At 45.0% G+C, this 14,219-nt stretch overlaps 2 protein-coding genes across 3 annotated transcripts in view; both read right to left on the reverse strand.

Annotated features, from left to right (window-relative positions):
- The window catches only part of LOC149362758 (amine sulfotransferase-like), a 55,193-nt gene that overhangs the window by 34,659 nt on the left and 6,315 nt on the right, over positions 1-14,219 (reverse strand). Inside the window, exon 1 of one of the 2 annotated variants that reach the window (XM_089573205.1) lies at positions 6,408-6,611. The exons of the other annotated variant lie outside the window; for it this stretch is intronic. The gene's annotated coding sequence lies outside the window, so the exon portion shown is untranslated. Of the gene's footprint in view, positions 1-6,407; positions 6,612-14,219 lie in introns of those variants that run through there. 2 annotated transcript variants of the gene reach the window in all.
- LOC149362759 (sulfotransferase ssu-1-like) overlaps positions 1-14,219 on the reverse strand; it is a 35,494-nt gene that overhangs the window by 14,956 nt on the left and 6,319 nt on the right. The window lies entirely within an intron of this gene.

Genomic DNA, 14,219 nt, shown 5'->3' on the forward strand with positions numbered 1-14,219 from the left:
CTGCAACAGTAATGCGATTGTCACTGGTTATAGCTAGAATATCTGCATCCTCGTTGAAAAAAAAGAAAGTCTTGGCTATTTCGCATTAAGTCTGTCTTTTTTTTAATGCGAAGGGAAGCCCTCTTCGTTTAAGCCTTCTCGTCAAAGACAGGTTTCTTTCGCTTCAGTCTGGTCTGTGTACCAAGCTTTCGTAACAACCATAATCTCAATATAGAATTTAAAGTCAGTAATATAAGAATACAGCTCATCGCGTTGGTTTCGAATATTTCTTGCGTTCAGATGTAAAAGAGGAAAAAGATTCTTTGGGTCTCGCTTCTGTCTGGTAACGCAGGTATGCAAACTGCTGTTGTGGAAGTCATTTATTTAGCTATTTTGTCTAACTCTTTTTTTTTGTTTTCGACGCGAACAGCCAAAGCACCCGTTCGCATTATCAAGAATACATTTCCATCTCAAGCCCACGCAGTGCGATATCCTCTTTCCTTTGTTCGCATTTTAGTCCGTCATAGCAGCCTTTTTGCGCTGTATGTTAAACTTCACTGACGCATATAGGGTGTTTCACCTGACTTGCTGCAATTTTTAAGAACATGCTTTTTGAGATAGAAGAGCCTTTTCCAAATCAGTTGTCAGTGGTGTAGTGCACCAGAATAGAGATAAGACGCGCTAACTATCAGGATGCTTATTTTATATTAAATAGTTCACTCTTTAACTATTACTGTTAGGCTCCTTAATTATGGGGAGGCGTGCAGCCGATCGTAATTAATAACCAAATCAGTTTTTAGAGTTTAGAAAACACAGTTACCCTCAGCGGAGGGTCCCATCAAATCCTGAGTACATTGCACCAATATACATCCGCTTTCGAGAAGCTTGCAGGCAAAGCAACGTCCCCAGTGCACGCAACTCGTCGAAATAGGCAAAATATTTTTGGGCATTCCGAGAGAGTAACCACGGCACCTGTATCGTCGTCCTGTCTCCTCGTGTGCTTTGTAGCGCCTTATTTCTTGAAGTTGACCATGTTATCGAAATTCTAAAAAATAATGACATTACTTATGGTGGGCCTCCGAAGAATTAAGTGGTCGAACAGTAACACTTCGACAGCCGCCGCGGTGGCTCAGTGGCTATGGTGCTCGGCTGCTGGCCCGAAAGACATGGGTTCGATCCCGGCCGCGGCGGCTGAATTTCTTTGGAGGAGAAATTCTAGAGGCCCGTGTACTGTGCGATGTCAGTGCACGTTAAAGAACCCCAGGTGGTCGAAATTTCCGGAGCCCTCCACTACGGCGTCTCTCATAGCCTCAGTTGCTTTGGACATTAAACCCCATAAACCAAACCATAAACCAAACCAGTAACAATTCGATATTAGTTATCCGTTTTCTGATGTACTACACAGCTGACAATGCTATGCTGAAAAAAGCGCTCTCTAACTCAAAAAGCCTATTTTTGAAAATTGCGTCAAGTCTTAGGTGAAACCTCCTGTATGTCGCTCTTCTTGTGAACCGCAAAATGTTCAGGGAAGGGTGTTTGATCCTTCGTTTGTCCTGTGCGCCACCAATGTATTTTCATTAAGAGGGTCAGGAAGTTGACATTTTCCTGCGTTTCACTGAATGATTGCTCTGATGTTCTTACCCTGAGTAGAATGCCATGAATTCATATGCTTACTTCGCAAATAATTCTCATGCTGGTAAACTTCTATTTCTGGACGAGAAAGCCGCTGCTCTGTTTCTTGCGATTGCTCCTCGAGGTTGCTCGGCTAAAATTTTGTTTAGCTCCTTCAGTCCTTGTTGAGTTTCAATGACTTCAAGGATGCCGTCGTATTTACTTGAATCATGCTCAAGCTCTTCCTCCGTCGTCTGGATTTTGTTTGGTTTTTCTAGTGTCTCGTTTGTATCACAAGAGTTTTTTAACTGCTCTTCCTGCTTTTTTTTACTAATGCATCAGGACGATGCAAAAGAAGCTTCAGTTGCGTCATTACTTACTTGAGAGTGGGTTCTGTCATTTCGCTTGCAGATTATTCTGCCTAACGGTCAGTTTTCGTTTGCCTGTGGGAAAGCAATGATTTGCTTCTAGTGTATGTGAGAAATAAAAATCACTATTGCCTTTCTGATAACGTACACTTGAACGCGGTCTTAGAAATTTCAGAGCATTTGCTGCCAGATAGCAGCAATTCCCACATCTATGACTCTTAAGGCACTGGCCCTAAGATGGGCACTGACATAAAACACTGGCCCTACTGGCCCTAATTCACTATCTGTTATAGCTAGTACTTACGACTGCAGTTCGGGGGAGCGAGAATGGCTGCGTGATCATATCTGTCATCACAGTGCTACAGATGACGGGCAAGGTGATTCTGATAATATTGGCTAGTGAAAATACTTCCAAAAACTATTTGATGACACTCTTTGAGCATATAATCACGTCTCGCATTTACATTTACCTAGATTTGAATAATACTTTTTATTAATCAACAGGGCTTTAGGGAGAACATTTCTTGAGAAAAGCAGCTGCTTGAATTCGCTGCTTAGCTGCATTTTTTGCAACTTAAGGTCTCCACAGTGGTCGTGTGCTGCAGTACTGACCTTGCTGCATTCAAGAGCGACTGATACGTTCACGGCAAATGGTTGATGGTGATGTCCTCAGGCTTTATGGCGCATACTGGTTGCGGTTGGTAAGCATCCTCGTCTTCATTCCTCTACAAATTTGTAAGGATGTAGAGACTTACTTATACCCGTGCCACATGCTCATAAGAATTGGCAGTAAATGCTTAAGGCCTTAAGTTTGTTAATGCCATTATTTTTGGAGTTGGGGTTACACGCCCACATTTAATGCCATTATCGATATTGACGATGACGATAACGCTTGCAAGGTAGCCAAAAGTTTCATCTGAATATTAACATTGGTGATGAGCACAATGTATGGGGAATGTTGTTCAAATGTAATATAAAACCGATTTTCCAGAAAATACGGCTGTTTCTGCTTTACAAGTAGAAAAAGTAGCCATAAACTGGTATGTCAGCACCCAAGTCGAGAGTACCTGTCAATAAGGCTGGTTAAAATGGCGCTCTTCGCATCGAAAATGCAGTGGAGATGCCTCATCTGAATGAAAGTTAAGAATGAACCATTTCCTACTGGTTAGGAAGTTGTTACTAACAAAGCTGCATGCTTTTCTGCGTGTGGAATGGAAACGAGAGTACGCATTGCACGGGCGAATGAGCTGTGGTGAACTCAGTAAGTCGTGAATGGCAGTAAGGCTAATGCCGTTAAATTTATGCGTATGGCTCCGCACGAATGCCATTAAAACTTAAGGTAGTAAGCACTTAATAGCATTAAATCTGTACTTGTGGCACGGGTATTAGATACTTTCACAGAGAGTTTCAGTTCCGCAGGCGACCGGGTGGGCCCGGAAGGGCCTACCTCGACTGGTATTCAAACGGCTGTCATTGGCGGATCACCGACTCTGTGCAGCAGTTATGCTTTGAACGCTGTTTTTCTGTTACGCATATCAGGCTTCTGCTTCTCAGGTATATCATGTTAACTGCAATTTCAATGCCGCCTTTTTCATTGCTCTCTGAAGGGTCGACCCTATTTGGAGGGTAACGCCGCAGCTGGGAGATGCTCTTCGCGTTGATGGAAACAGGCCTTTTTTCAAAGCGGGGCCAAGTTTATAGCAACTCCACTCTCCTTATAACCCAGTGGCACGGACAAGGTTTTTCCATAGCCCTAATACATATTTCGACTGTAGCTCCACTCTCGTTCGTAATAAGCGAGCGTTCGTTATAACTGTGGTCGTTGAAAGTTATCTCGACTGATTAGGGACCTACCCACTAAAGTATTTTCGGGCATCAGATGTTTTGCATATGAATTCGTAATTTACCGTGAGATGAATTACCGTCACATTCCTTCGCCCTCCATAGTGATCCTAACGTCCTAATTAGTGCGATGATTAAAAAGGACCCCAGTCTTCACATAATGGTATGGTATGATATGGTATAAGGTACGGTATTTGAGTTTTTAACGTCTCAAAGTGACACGGGCTATGAAGGAAGCGGTAAGGAATGGATCTCTAATAATTTAAACCATCGAGAAGTCTTTAACGGGTACTAAAAGTCTACAGTACACGGGCGCATTGCATTTCGTCTCCGTGGACACGCTGCCGCCGCGGCCGGGAGCCGCGCCCTAGGGATCGACGGTCGAGCGGCCGAACGCCTGAACCACCACGTTGGGGCGCCACATAATGCAGGCTTGTTACTCTGAGACACAATGAGTCGGTGCCAGTGGACAGGCCCTGTATCCAATGAATACCGTTACAGCGCTGGAATGGTGGTCGAGGGGTGCGATGCTCATTTAATTTTTTTGTCCTTTGATCTGTGGTTTCCTATTCTCTCATTCCTCATTACATATCAATAGGGGGGCTCTAGCGGCTGCCTTCATGGCAGTCGACAGACTTGCTTTTCCCGCTGCAGTTTCCTGCACGTGCTGTATCAGCCACAGGAAATTGCCAGTGAAAGTGCAATGAAGCTTCCTGTGTCGCCTACTGCAGCGCCTCAAAAAACAACCCAGCAAGCGGCGGAAGCGCCTGGGGTATAAAGCTACGTGTTTATGTGGCACCAGCGGCCATCGTGTAGGCAGTTTCTAGGTGTACGAAAAAACGCTCAGTTCTGCTCAGACAGAGGCCAGAATTAAACGTCGCGTTCAGATGGGATTGGTTACATTTCATGCTGGTGCACGCCTCGTCTGTGTATGTTAGCTCGCCAGAAAACACAAAAAGAGAAAGCTTTGCAGAAAAAGCTAGGCCGGACTATGAAGAAAGCGACTGACCTTCCCGTTTCTTAGTCACTGCGGACAAAGTTTTTAAGTTTACAAGCTTTTTAACCTTAAGTTTCTTTCTCCGGGCAATTGACAGAGACGAAGTTCGCACGAAGAGGTACAAACCGTGTGGGCACTGCATCCGCATTTGCTTCTCTCCCCACTTCTCCTTCCTGCACGGCTTCCCTCAAATCGTGCTTCAAGTGTCCACCCATAGTGAGACGATTCCTGCGCCTCTTCTTCCATCGTAGCCGTGCTCAACACACGTGGTGCCAATGCCAAAGACGACATTTCAGATTTGAACAGCAGAACTACAAGACTTTAGCAGAGAAGTGACTGAATAAGGCATATGATGCTTATTGGGAACGCGCGAAGTTACATCTTTGAAAGTGTTAAAGGAATCAGCCTATATTAGATGCCCATAATTTGAATCGTTCATGTAATTGTGTGCGAATTTTATTTCAGGCTTATGGTACCGGCCACAAGGGCGAATATGCACAAGAAAATGAGAACACTACATGGACGAGGAAGGTGTCGAGCGCATTTACAAACCTTGCGGAACCTAGAGACTAAGTCGCGCAAATGAACCTCCAGAACACAAAGAGGTAACGTTTGCATGCAAACGTAAGGTGAAAAGAAAACTAGGCGGGGACCAAAACTTCTTGCCGAGCAGGAATATTTCGCCACGTTTACGATGTGTAGAGTTTTCTACTATGCATTCACCATGCTCGATAGAACTGTTATCAACGAACGCCCCGTTTTCGAGAGGCACGCAGGCGTTTACGCTGGGAAAGTGCTTAGGTTATTTCAGTTCTTGTTGACACGTTTTTAGGCAATTGCACAATGTCCGCGCGTTACCATAGCGGTTTCGATCCATAATGCAATATGCTCCGAGTTTTCACTGATCTTCGCAGTGCAGCCACCGATGAAGTATATATGAAAGTCACGGACGGGATCAAGTAAGTGTGAATAGACGATGCCTGTTCTGAGTTTCGGCCGAGTTCAAGAGTACCTAAGGTCGCAAGAATCTGGAGATAATCTCCGTGAAAATACGCAGCCATCCCAAGTTTGATTTTCTGCTCATCACTTACTCAACTTTCCCGTTAACAGCGTGCATCAGTCGAATATTCAGCGCGAGCTACGAAAACGTAGAAACGAAGTTCCAAACTGTATCGAATTTCAGCGAGAATTTGCGCATGTTTTGCCAATAACTTGTTCAGCAACAAGAAACCTTTCTAGGAGCGTTACCTTCATGTGAATCACATTTATATGTGATTCGCACTTGAATGAACTGGAACCTGTTCGCCTGATCTTTTTGTCATGTGCATTTTAGTACGTAATTTTGAAGCCTTGTGTCACTAAGTGTGTCCGAGGAAAATTCAAACATCTGTTAAGAAATAGCAACATTAGGCTGCTTTTCAGATTTAGAGTTTGAGAATTTTGTCGCTGAAAGGTGCACAGCATTGGGGAAACTACAACGCAGAACAAGGAACACTGGACAAACTCTGACCGGAAACGTTTATGTCGCACGTACCGAGGCACGAAAAAAGAAGGCAGGAAAGTGACATAAACACTGCGCACGAAAGAGATGAAAACAAATAACAACATACCAAAGCCAAAGCGTTGGTTTAAATATCCAGGAATCGGGACAGGCCGAAGACCCGTACACAGCTGGCCCGTTCACCAAGGGCACTGCGTCGCGTCGCCTGTCCGACAGCCAAAACTAAGCATAAACCGCGTGGCACGGACGCCAAAGAGATTGCACTGGGAGAACGTCAACTGCAGCGAACAGCTGGAATACCACAAGGCTACTGCGGAGCGCGACCAAAAGGCAGAGGAAGAGAGAAGGATAGGGGAAGGGGCAGGGGGTGTTTCAAGGCAGATAAGGCATTTCGGTGAGGCAGTGGAAAGTGAGAATATAAAAAAAGTAAAGGAGCTAGTGACGAGAAAAGGAATAAAAGAAGAGAAGAGAGAAATGAAAGCAGGTGGGAAAAGAAAAGGAGAAACAAAGAAAATACACGTCAGAAAGAAGAGAAACTGCTTAGGATGGTGAAACCACCAGCAATATTCAGAGAAACCAACGTCAGTGTGAGGAAAGTTTGCGGCGCAAAATGGCCTTTCCCTCCCCTATTTGCCTTGTGCCACTTGTTTGCCGCTGCGGTTGGCAAGCTCTCTCTCTCAGTGTTAGCGGAAGCCACGTATCGCTGACGGCGTTGTTTTGAATGCACCGCCATTATACGGGGCTTTGGCCTCTCATAACCCTTCGCGCTCTTTTCTTTTTTTTTTCGTACGTGTTGCTGCGCATAGTTATTCTTTTGTTTGCCGTGCAGTGGTGTTTTTTATTTTTCTCTTAAGTTTTGCTGTGCGGCAATACACACATTTGCCTCAGCATCTCTTTTAACGTTACGCGTTCTCGTCGTTCATTTCTTGCGCGGCGCACTTTCATCTATTATCTGAATCTATCTCAATGTGATAACTGGTAATTGGATTAGTTATCTGTAAGGTATTGGATAATACCATATTACGCAAAGTTGCTCTCTGTTTCTCCCTAGGGTCGATCGAAAGAAACTTTCTTGCACTGCAAAGATATACCGTGTGTACATGACGTTTCAGGCTTTGGATGCCAAGCGTAAAAAAAAAAAAGAAACAGCTCGCTCTACGAATCTCCAGCTAGTGCAAGATCATTGGTCGTCATGTTTGCAAGGTAAAAATGATCTTTAACGGGCTTAATTTTTCACAAATAAAAGAAGGAATATGCGACTTAATTCTCCTAAACTTTCGAGCAAAACTTCCAAGATGAAACTTCGAACGCATGTTTCAAAATCTCCGGTTCATTTTTTTAGATCAATGAAACTATGCACTTATTGTTTTCTTTTTGCGTGAAATGAAGATAGCACGTTCAAAATTCTCCCGTGACTACGCTTAAGCGCGCAGTCGTGTGACAAACCCTCAAACGAGCCCCGATTCGAGGAGCTCAGTTGGATAGAGTCGCAGTGAGCAAACAGGCTACAGGTTAGAAGGATGGCTGCCAGAAGATCGCGGGAATGCTTTTTTTAAATAATCACGATACTGCAGCATAGACTCAACCACATTAGACAACGAGAAATTACTTTGGCTGCAACTTGAAACGGCTACATTGTGGTCGCACTTTTTCGGCAGTGTCGTGAGAGCGGAAAGATCGCGTTGGAAGCAGTGGCGGTCCCAGCGATTTTTTCTAGAAGGGGGGGGGGGGGGGGGGGGGGGGTGGACGGGCGTCCACATAAAAAAAGAAGAAAATAGAAACAACGATTTTTATTTACACTTTATTTGTGCAACAATTTTTGTGAACTTTGTTGCTGAAAAATCAATGGCTATCGAACGATACGATGTTATACCGTAACTCATGCTTCGAATGCTAATTAACGGTTACATGAACGATATTCATATGTAATTCGTATCTATTTATGATTTATATATGAATATTGCTCACGTAACCATTAACTTATATAATTCATATATATTTACGCAGCGGTCGAATTTCGATCGAGGAAAAATTTTAGCGGCTCGCGTACTGTGCGATGTCAGCGCACGTTAAAGAACCCCAGGTGGTCGAAATTTCCGGAGCCCTCCACTAAGGCGTCCCTCATAGCTTTAGTCGCTTTAGGACGTTAAACCCCCATAAAACACACAAACAAAACAGGTATATTTATCTCGCAATATTTCAGATTGAATGATAGTGCTAGTCATGAAGCGCAAAGAGTAACGTGAGGGCGCGGCAGGACCATGATACCTTAACAGTCATGTACGAATTGCGCTCGTATAACTACCAACCTGTTGTATAACTAATAATGTTGTAAGACAGTATTAGCTTACAACATGACTTGTATAGCAGTAAGAAAATTGTGTGAAAAACGACAAATGGCTTTAAATATTGCTAAGTGTAAGGTCTCGCTTTTCCTTCGCTCCAACTTAGTACCACATAGCTACTTTATCTGCGGTTCTCGTTTACATGCTACTAAAGCATGTTTGGTTTGATTTATGGGGTTTAACGTCCCAAAGCGTCTGAGGCTATGAGAGACGCCGTAGTGGAGGGCTCCGGAAATTTCGACCACCTGGGGTTCTTTAACGTGCACTGACATCGCACAGTACACGGGCCTCGAATTTCTCCTCCAAAGAAATTCAACCGCCGCGGCCGGGATCGAACCCGCGTCTTTCGGGCCAGCAGCCGAGCACCATAGCCACTGAGCCACCGCGGCGGCGGCTAAAGCATGTAAATATTTTGGATTACACCTGTCTGGCGATCCTACGTGGTGAACGCTCATCAATAACATCACTGCAGCATCCAGCTGATCCCTTGGCTATCTTCAACGCTCAATGAAGCTTGACCCATCACATGCAAAATTACTAGCCTACACCACATTAATGCGCCAAAAATTACAATATGCAGCCGTCATTTCGAACCCACATGAGGAATACCTTTCTAAGAGCATAGAAACTATCAAAATCACGCCATTAGATTTGTTCATGCCGATTATTCATCCTACACAAGTGCAACCGATCTGAAGAACCGATACAGCTTGCCATTTTTAAAGCACTGTCGAAAACTAGCTAGTTCAGCCCCTTTTCATCGTTTCTACTATTCATTTCCGTTAAGCACCTACGTCACAAAACACTCCCTGTTTTCAGCTCGTCACAAGAACAGTCAACAGGTGTCATACCCTTGCCCAAAAACACAAACTTTTGCACAGTCTTTCTTCATCCGAACAGCAAAAGATTGGAACAGCCTTCCCAATGCCGCTGTAATAATAGAAGGCACGTTTGCTTTCAAAGATAAGCTGAAATCTTTAGACACATTTTAGGTTTCTGTGTATATTTCCCCTCTAACGTTGACCTTTTGCACTTTGTTTTACTATGCGGTTTTTACTATTCTCTAATCTGTTATTGAATTCTCTCCCAATGTTCAACGCTTTTCCTCTTTTATTCTTGTCTTGTTTTTTCTTTTCTATACAAAAGTATTTGAGCGTTTTGTATTTTGGTTTTCTGAGCCGTTTGCCTGTTTCATTTGTATTTTGAAACTTTATGTTCGCATTTTACAGTATGTTCGTTTTTTGTTGGTATTCCTTTAAAATCCACCCCTCGCGTAATGCCCCTTGTTCGGGGTCTTTAAGGAACTAAAATAAATAATTCCGTAGAACGTAGAATTGTGTGAAATAAGGCAGCGGCTAACACGGTTAACGTAGAAAGTAGGGGACTGCTTGACGCATCACAGACAAAAAAGCGTTCCATTGCTACGTCAAAAAACACATCTCGCCCTATGAGAGCTCGAAAACGGACGTTCGAGAAAATGTGCAAAGGCTTTTGGGGGAGGCGACCGCCCGCTCCGCCCCCCCCCCCCCCCCCCCCCCCCCCCTTAGGACCGCCACTGGTTGGAAGGTCACCGCTTTATTAGCTGCGATTTGTGAAACCATGTCTCTTTGATTCGGTTGCTTTTAGCCGTGGAGATTTTGTGACAGGGTAGGCGTAGTCACATGAGTATTTTTTAACCTCGCGTGCTTTATGTTGTCCTTTAATGCTCAGGCATTGAAAGCGTCAGAAAATGGTTAAGATCTTCGAAGATCGATCTGAAATAGCTTGTTTAGTGCAAGAATGTAAAAATAATGATGGATTGTATATGAAAGAGGGCGTTAAAGCACAGTTAAAAAGAACTAATTTTGCTGGTTTCTAAATAAGGCGTCCATAAAAAATGGAGTTCGGGTATTCAAGAGCACAGAGGAAATCAACAGCAAAATTTGAAACTGCTCATCATCTGCAAGTGTAGCATTATGACCACAGAAAATTCATGCTGCTTTCTCATTAGGGATAGTGGCATATTAGTAGTGGTTTGTTCAAAATGAACATATACTCGCTAAACTAAGGTGGTCTAGTTTAACAAATGGCGTGAGCGGGCGGCTTGGCGGCGACAACAACAGCGGCTGCTTAGCGCTGACGCTTCCTACGCTATCGATCGGGCATGGCCCTCCTAGCACAAATCCCGTCCGAGACGGCGGTTCCGGACATCGAAGGGTTACAAGCCAAGATTAGAACGCAAAAAGGCCGTCCACCGCTTCGGTAGCGAGTTTTCTCTACTTTTTTTTGGATAACCAAAGAGTAAGCCCTCATCCGTTTTATTCCTCGTTTGTAATGCATTTATGCAACCCCCCCAAAAATTTCAAATTTCCAGCTTCCGTAGTTTTTGAATCATTAGGGTGACTTGGATCCAACACTGCACAAAACAAAGTGCATGGACTTTTTCTAAAACTAAGCTACTATTCTCTCACAATTTCCCGTCTTACCAGTCTTTTTCACTGCTGAGGGGGTTATCGCAAACGCTTTTTCATTATCCAACAACAATCTTCATTCTGTAGCTCATATTTCAGAAGTTACCTTCATTTATTTAACTGCCCATGCGACACAGTAACCCAGACCTAATTTCCGACATTTATACCTCCATCAGGCTAAGGTCTTTAAATAAACATCTTCATAATCATAAAATTTTCATTCCTGTTTAGTCCAGCTTACTTCTCACATTGACAGTTTTCGTATTACACTAAATTATAAAAGTAACCAACTAAACTCTTGCTCCTGCCTTGTCGCCTCCAGTTATAACCCCTTTCTCTACGAAAACTCACTTTTCTTTCTTTCCTCTGATCCCAAACCTATCACATAATGAACCAAACGAACCAGAAAATTATGAGCAAGACAGCAGTACTAGTTTCACCCCACCCACTGCTTGCACTAGTTACTGGATGCTGCATTCCCGATTTTACGAGCGGGCGCTAGTGAAGCCACCGGAAGTTGGTCGGCATGTCCCAGAAGCCCTTTGTCTGCTGTGTATTTCAATGCAAAAAAGTCGCGTCTTTCGCTCTTTCGTGCCAGTTTTTTGCGTTGTTCTGTGTAACGTCTGCTGTAATATCAAAGGCATAAGCAAGCTGAACGCGAGGAATGTGAGCGTTGTTTGGAGAGCCCTGTAATTTCCGAGAAACCGAAGAAAACAGGCATGCAGGTCTGACTTAGTCGCGGCAAATGGGCACGTGCATAAAACAATATGTTGTTACCTTGTTCTTGCTTTCCGAGCGTAAAGGAGCAGTAGTGGAATAACAATCACGCTCGGTGATCTTAAATCCGAATTTTCGCTTATCAGAGAAAAGGCGATCACGCGGATATCCTTACACTCGAAGAGCAGCTCTTTACATATGTAGCTGCTGCAGTTTCAGTTTCGAGTTGCAGGCAGCCGATGTCTTGTCTCATCGATGGCGGTTGGTGTTTATAGCTTTGGGGGTCATTCAGTTTCCAGACGTGCTGTCAACCTAACTCTGTAGCGCAGCCACGCTTCAGCTGCACAGTGCGAGAGGAACAACTGACGAGAAAGACGAATCCTGCGGCGCGCGCGACAAGCTCTGTAAGAAGTTTCAAGTGCATCAAGGATCACGAATAAAAACCCATTAAGGCATGATTTCTTACACTACGAAACAGTATACTTGATACACTCAGTCGAAAAAGCAGTACCTACATTTTGGAGGCGCTAATGTGAGCCAGCAGAGCACCATGGGCACCTCGCCGGATAGTAGCCTCGACCTCGCTCCGGTTCGGTCGAAACGTAATTCGATAAAGCGGTCACTGCAAAGTCGGCTGCCTGGTGAAAGCTCACACCTATTCTTTCTTAAATTTACCCCCATTGTTGGTATAACTTGCGCTTAGAGCGCGGGAACGTGCATCACAGCAAATAGAAGAGTTGGCGACGCTAGCGCAACAGGACCACACAGAGCTGAGTGGACGAAGCTCCGTGCGTGCTGTGTGTAGGGGCGTCATGTCGTGTGCTAGTATCGTCCCACTGCAATGCAATGGGCCCTTATTATTGAAACATCATTCCAGAATACTGTGCTGTTATCCTCATGCAGTGGACGGCGCAACAGGTAAGCAGTGTGGTAGAAAAAGATGGCAATGGAAAAAAAACGAACTGAAAAACCGTGTTGAGGTCCAATTTCGCGCACTGCCAAAGGCTGACTTCTGGGTTGAGGCTGCTACCGGTGGCTTCACTTTCTGGCGCTTGATGCGCCATCTAGCCCCCTAGTGGAGATCTATGGTTGCACAACTTGAAACTTTATTGCTCTCAAATTACGGCCACTTGTCCGAACACACCAGTGTTGCCTGTACTTTTTTGCTATCCAACCAATTTTAGTCAAAAAAAAGAAAAACCTCCTAAAGTGTTAGGACGCATACTGGGAACATGGAAAAAAAGTGTAAACACTCCGAAAATGGTTACGTGCACAAGAAAGGGCACCAAAAGCCCCCAGAAGTCGCACACAAGCAATGATAAGGGCGAAACAGCCTGAAGAAATCCCAAACATATGCCAACTCGCTCCAAAGAGAAACCGCATATTTCTCTCTCAGCATCAGATAATGTTTCCCCCGATTTCCCAGACTCTCCGAAAGTCCTCATTAGAAGCAGCTACAACAGCGTGCCACGAGCCACAACCTGGACCCCGACACAGGCCGACCACGCACCAAAGACGAGGCTCATACAAACCCAGCAGATGGCATCTGGTCGGAAACGTCTGGCGATGAAGTCATCCTAAGTAAGTCAAGGCAATTTGTTTTGCCATCACCATCACAAACACAGAAGACGATGGCGTCGGCAGTTTCTCAGTGTGAGGGAACCGAGGGGACTGAGCGCACTACCAAGGTGCACGAAAGCAGGGATCGAGTAGCAACACTAGACGAAATGGACCTGAAGTTCTCGGATGCACTACCAAGTGCACAGAACCAGGGCACCAAAGATCAGACGACAAAAAAAAACAAATTCCTGGGATCTTTTCAAGTTCTCAGAACCCTTGTGCCAAATGGTGCTAAATAGGAACTCTAAAGAGATCTAAAAACCATGAAGCTCCCAAATGGTTTGGTTTGGTTTATTGGGGTTTAACGTCCCAAAGCGACTGAGGCTATGAGAGACGCCGTAGTTAAGGGCTCCGGAAATTTCGACCACCTGGGGTTCTTTAACGTGCACTGACATCGCACAGCACACGGGCCTCTAGAATTTCGCCTTCAAGAAATTCAGCCGCCGCGGCCGGGATCGAACCCGCGTCTTTCGGGTCAACAGCCGAGCGCCGTAACCACTGAGCCACCGCGGCGGGGCGAAGCTCTCAAATGAGAAATTTAACAAACGCCGAGCCCGCACACAAACCGCCCCGACAGTTGACGCACCACATCACCCATTGTGGTGGTGGCGCTGCTGCCGTGGCCAGCGCGGCGAAGATGACGACGGTGTAGAGTGCGCGTGAGCGTATTCGAACGCCGCGGTTGTAGCTGGGCCGGCTGCGGGAGACCCGTGTGTGCGTGTGTGCTGTGCGGCAGTGATGTGACGGCTTCGGGCCGCCATTTCGCCAGTGCCATCCTTGGCGAGCTGC

The sequence above is a fragment of the Amblyomma mixtum genome, chromosome 2, assembly GCF_055824585.1.
Source record: "Amblyomma mixtum isolate Tamu chromosome 2, ASM5582458v1, whole genome shotgun sequence".
Lineage (NCBI taxonomy): Eukaryota > Metazoa > Arthropoda > Arachnida > Ixodida > Ixodidae > Amblyomma > Amblyomma mixtum.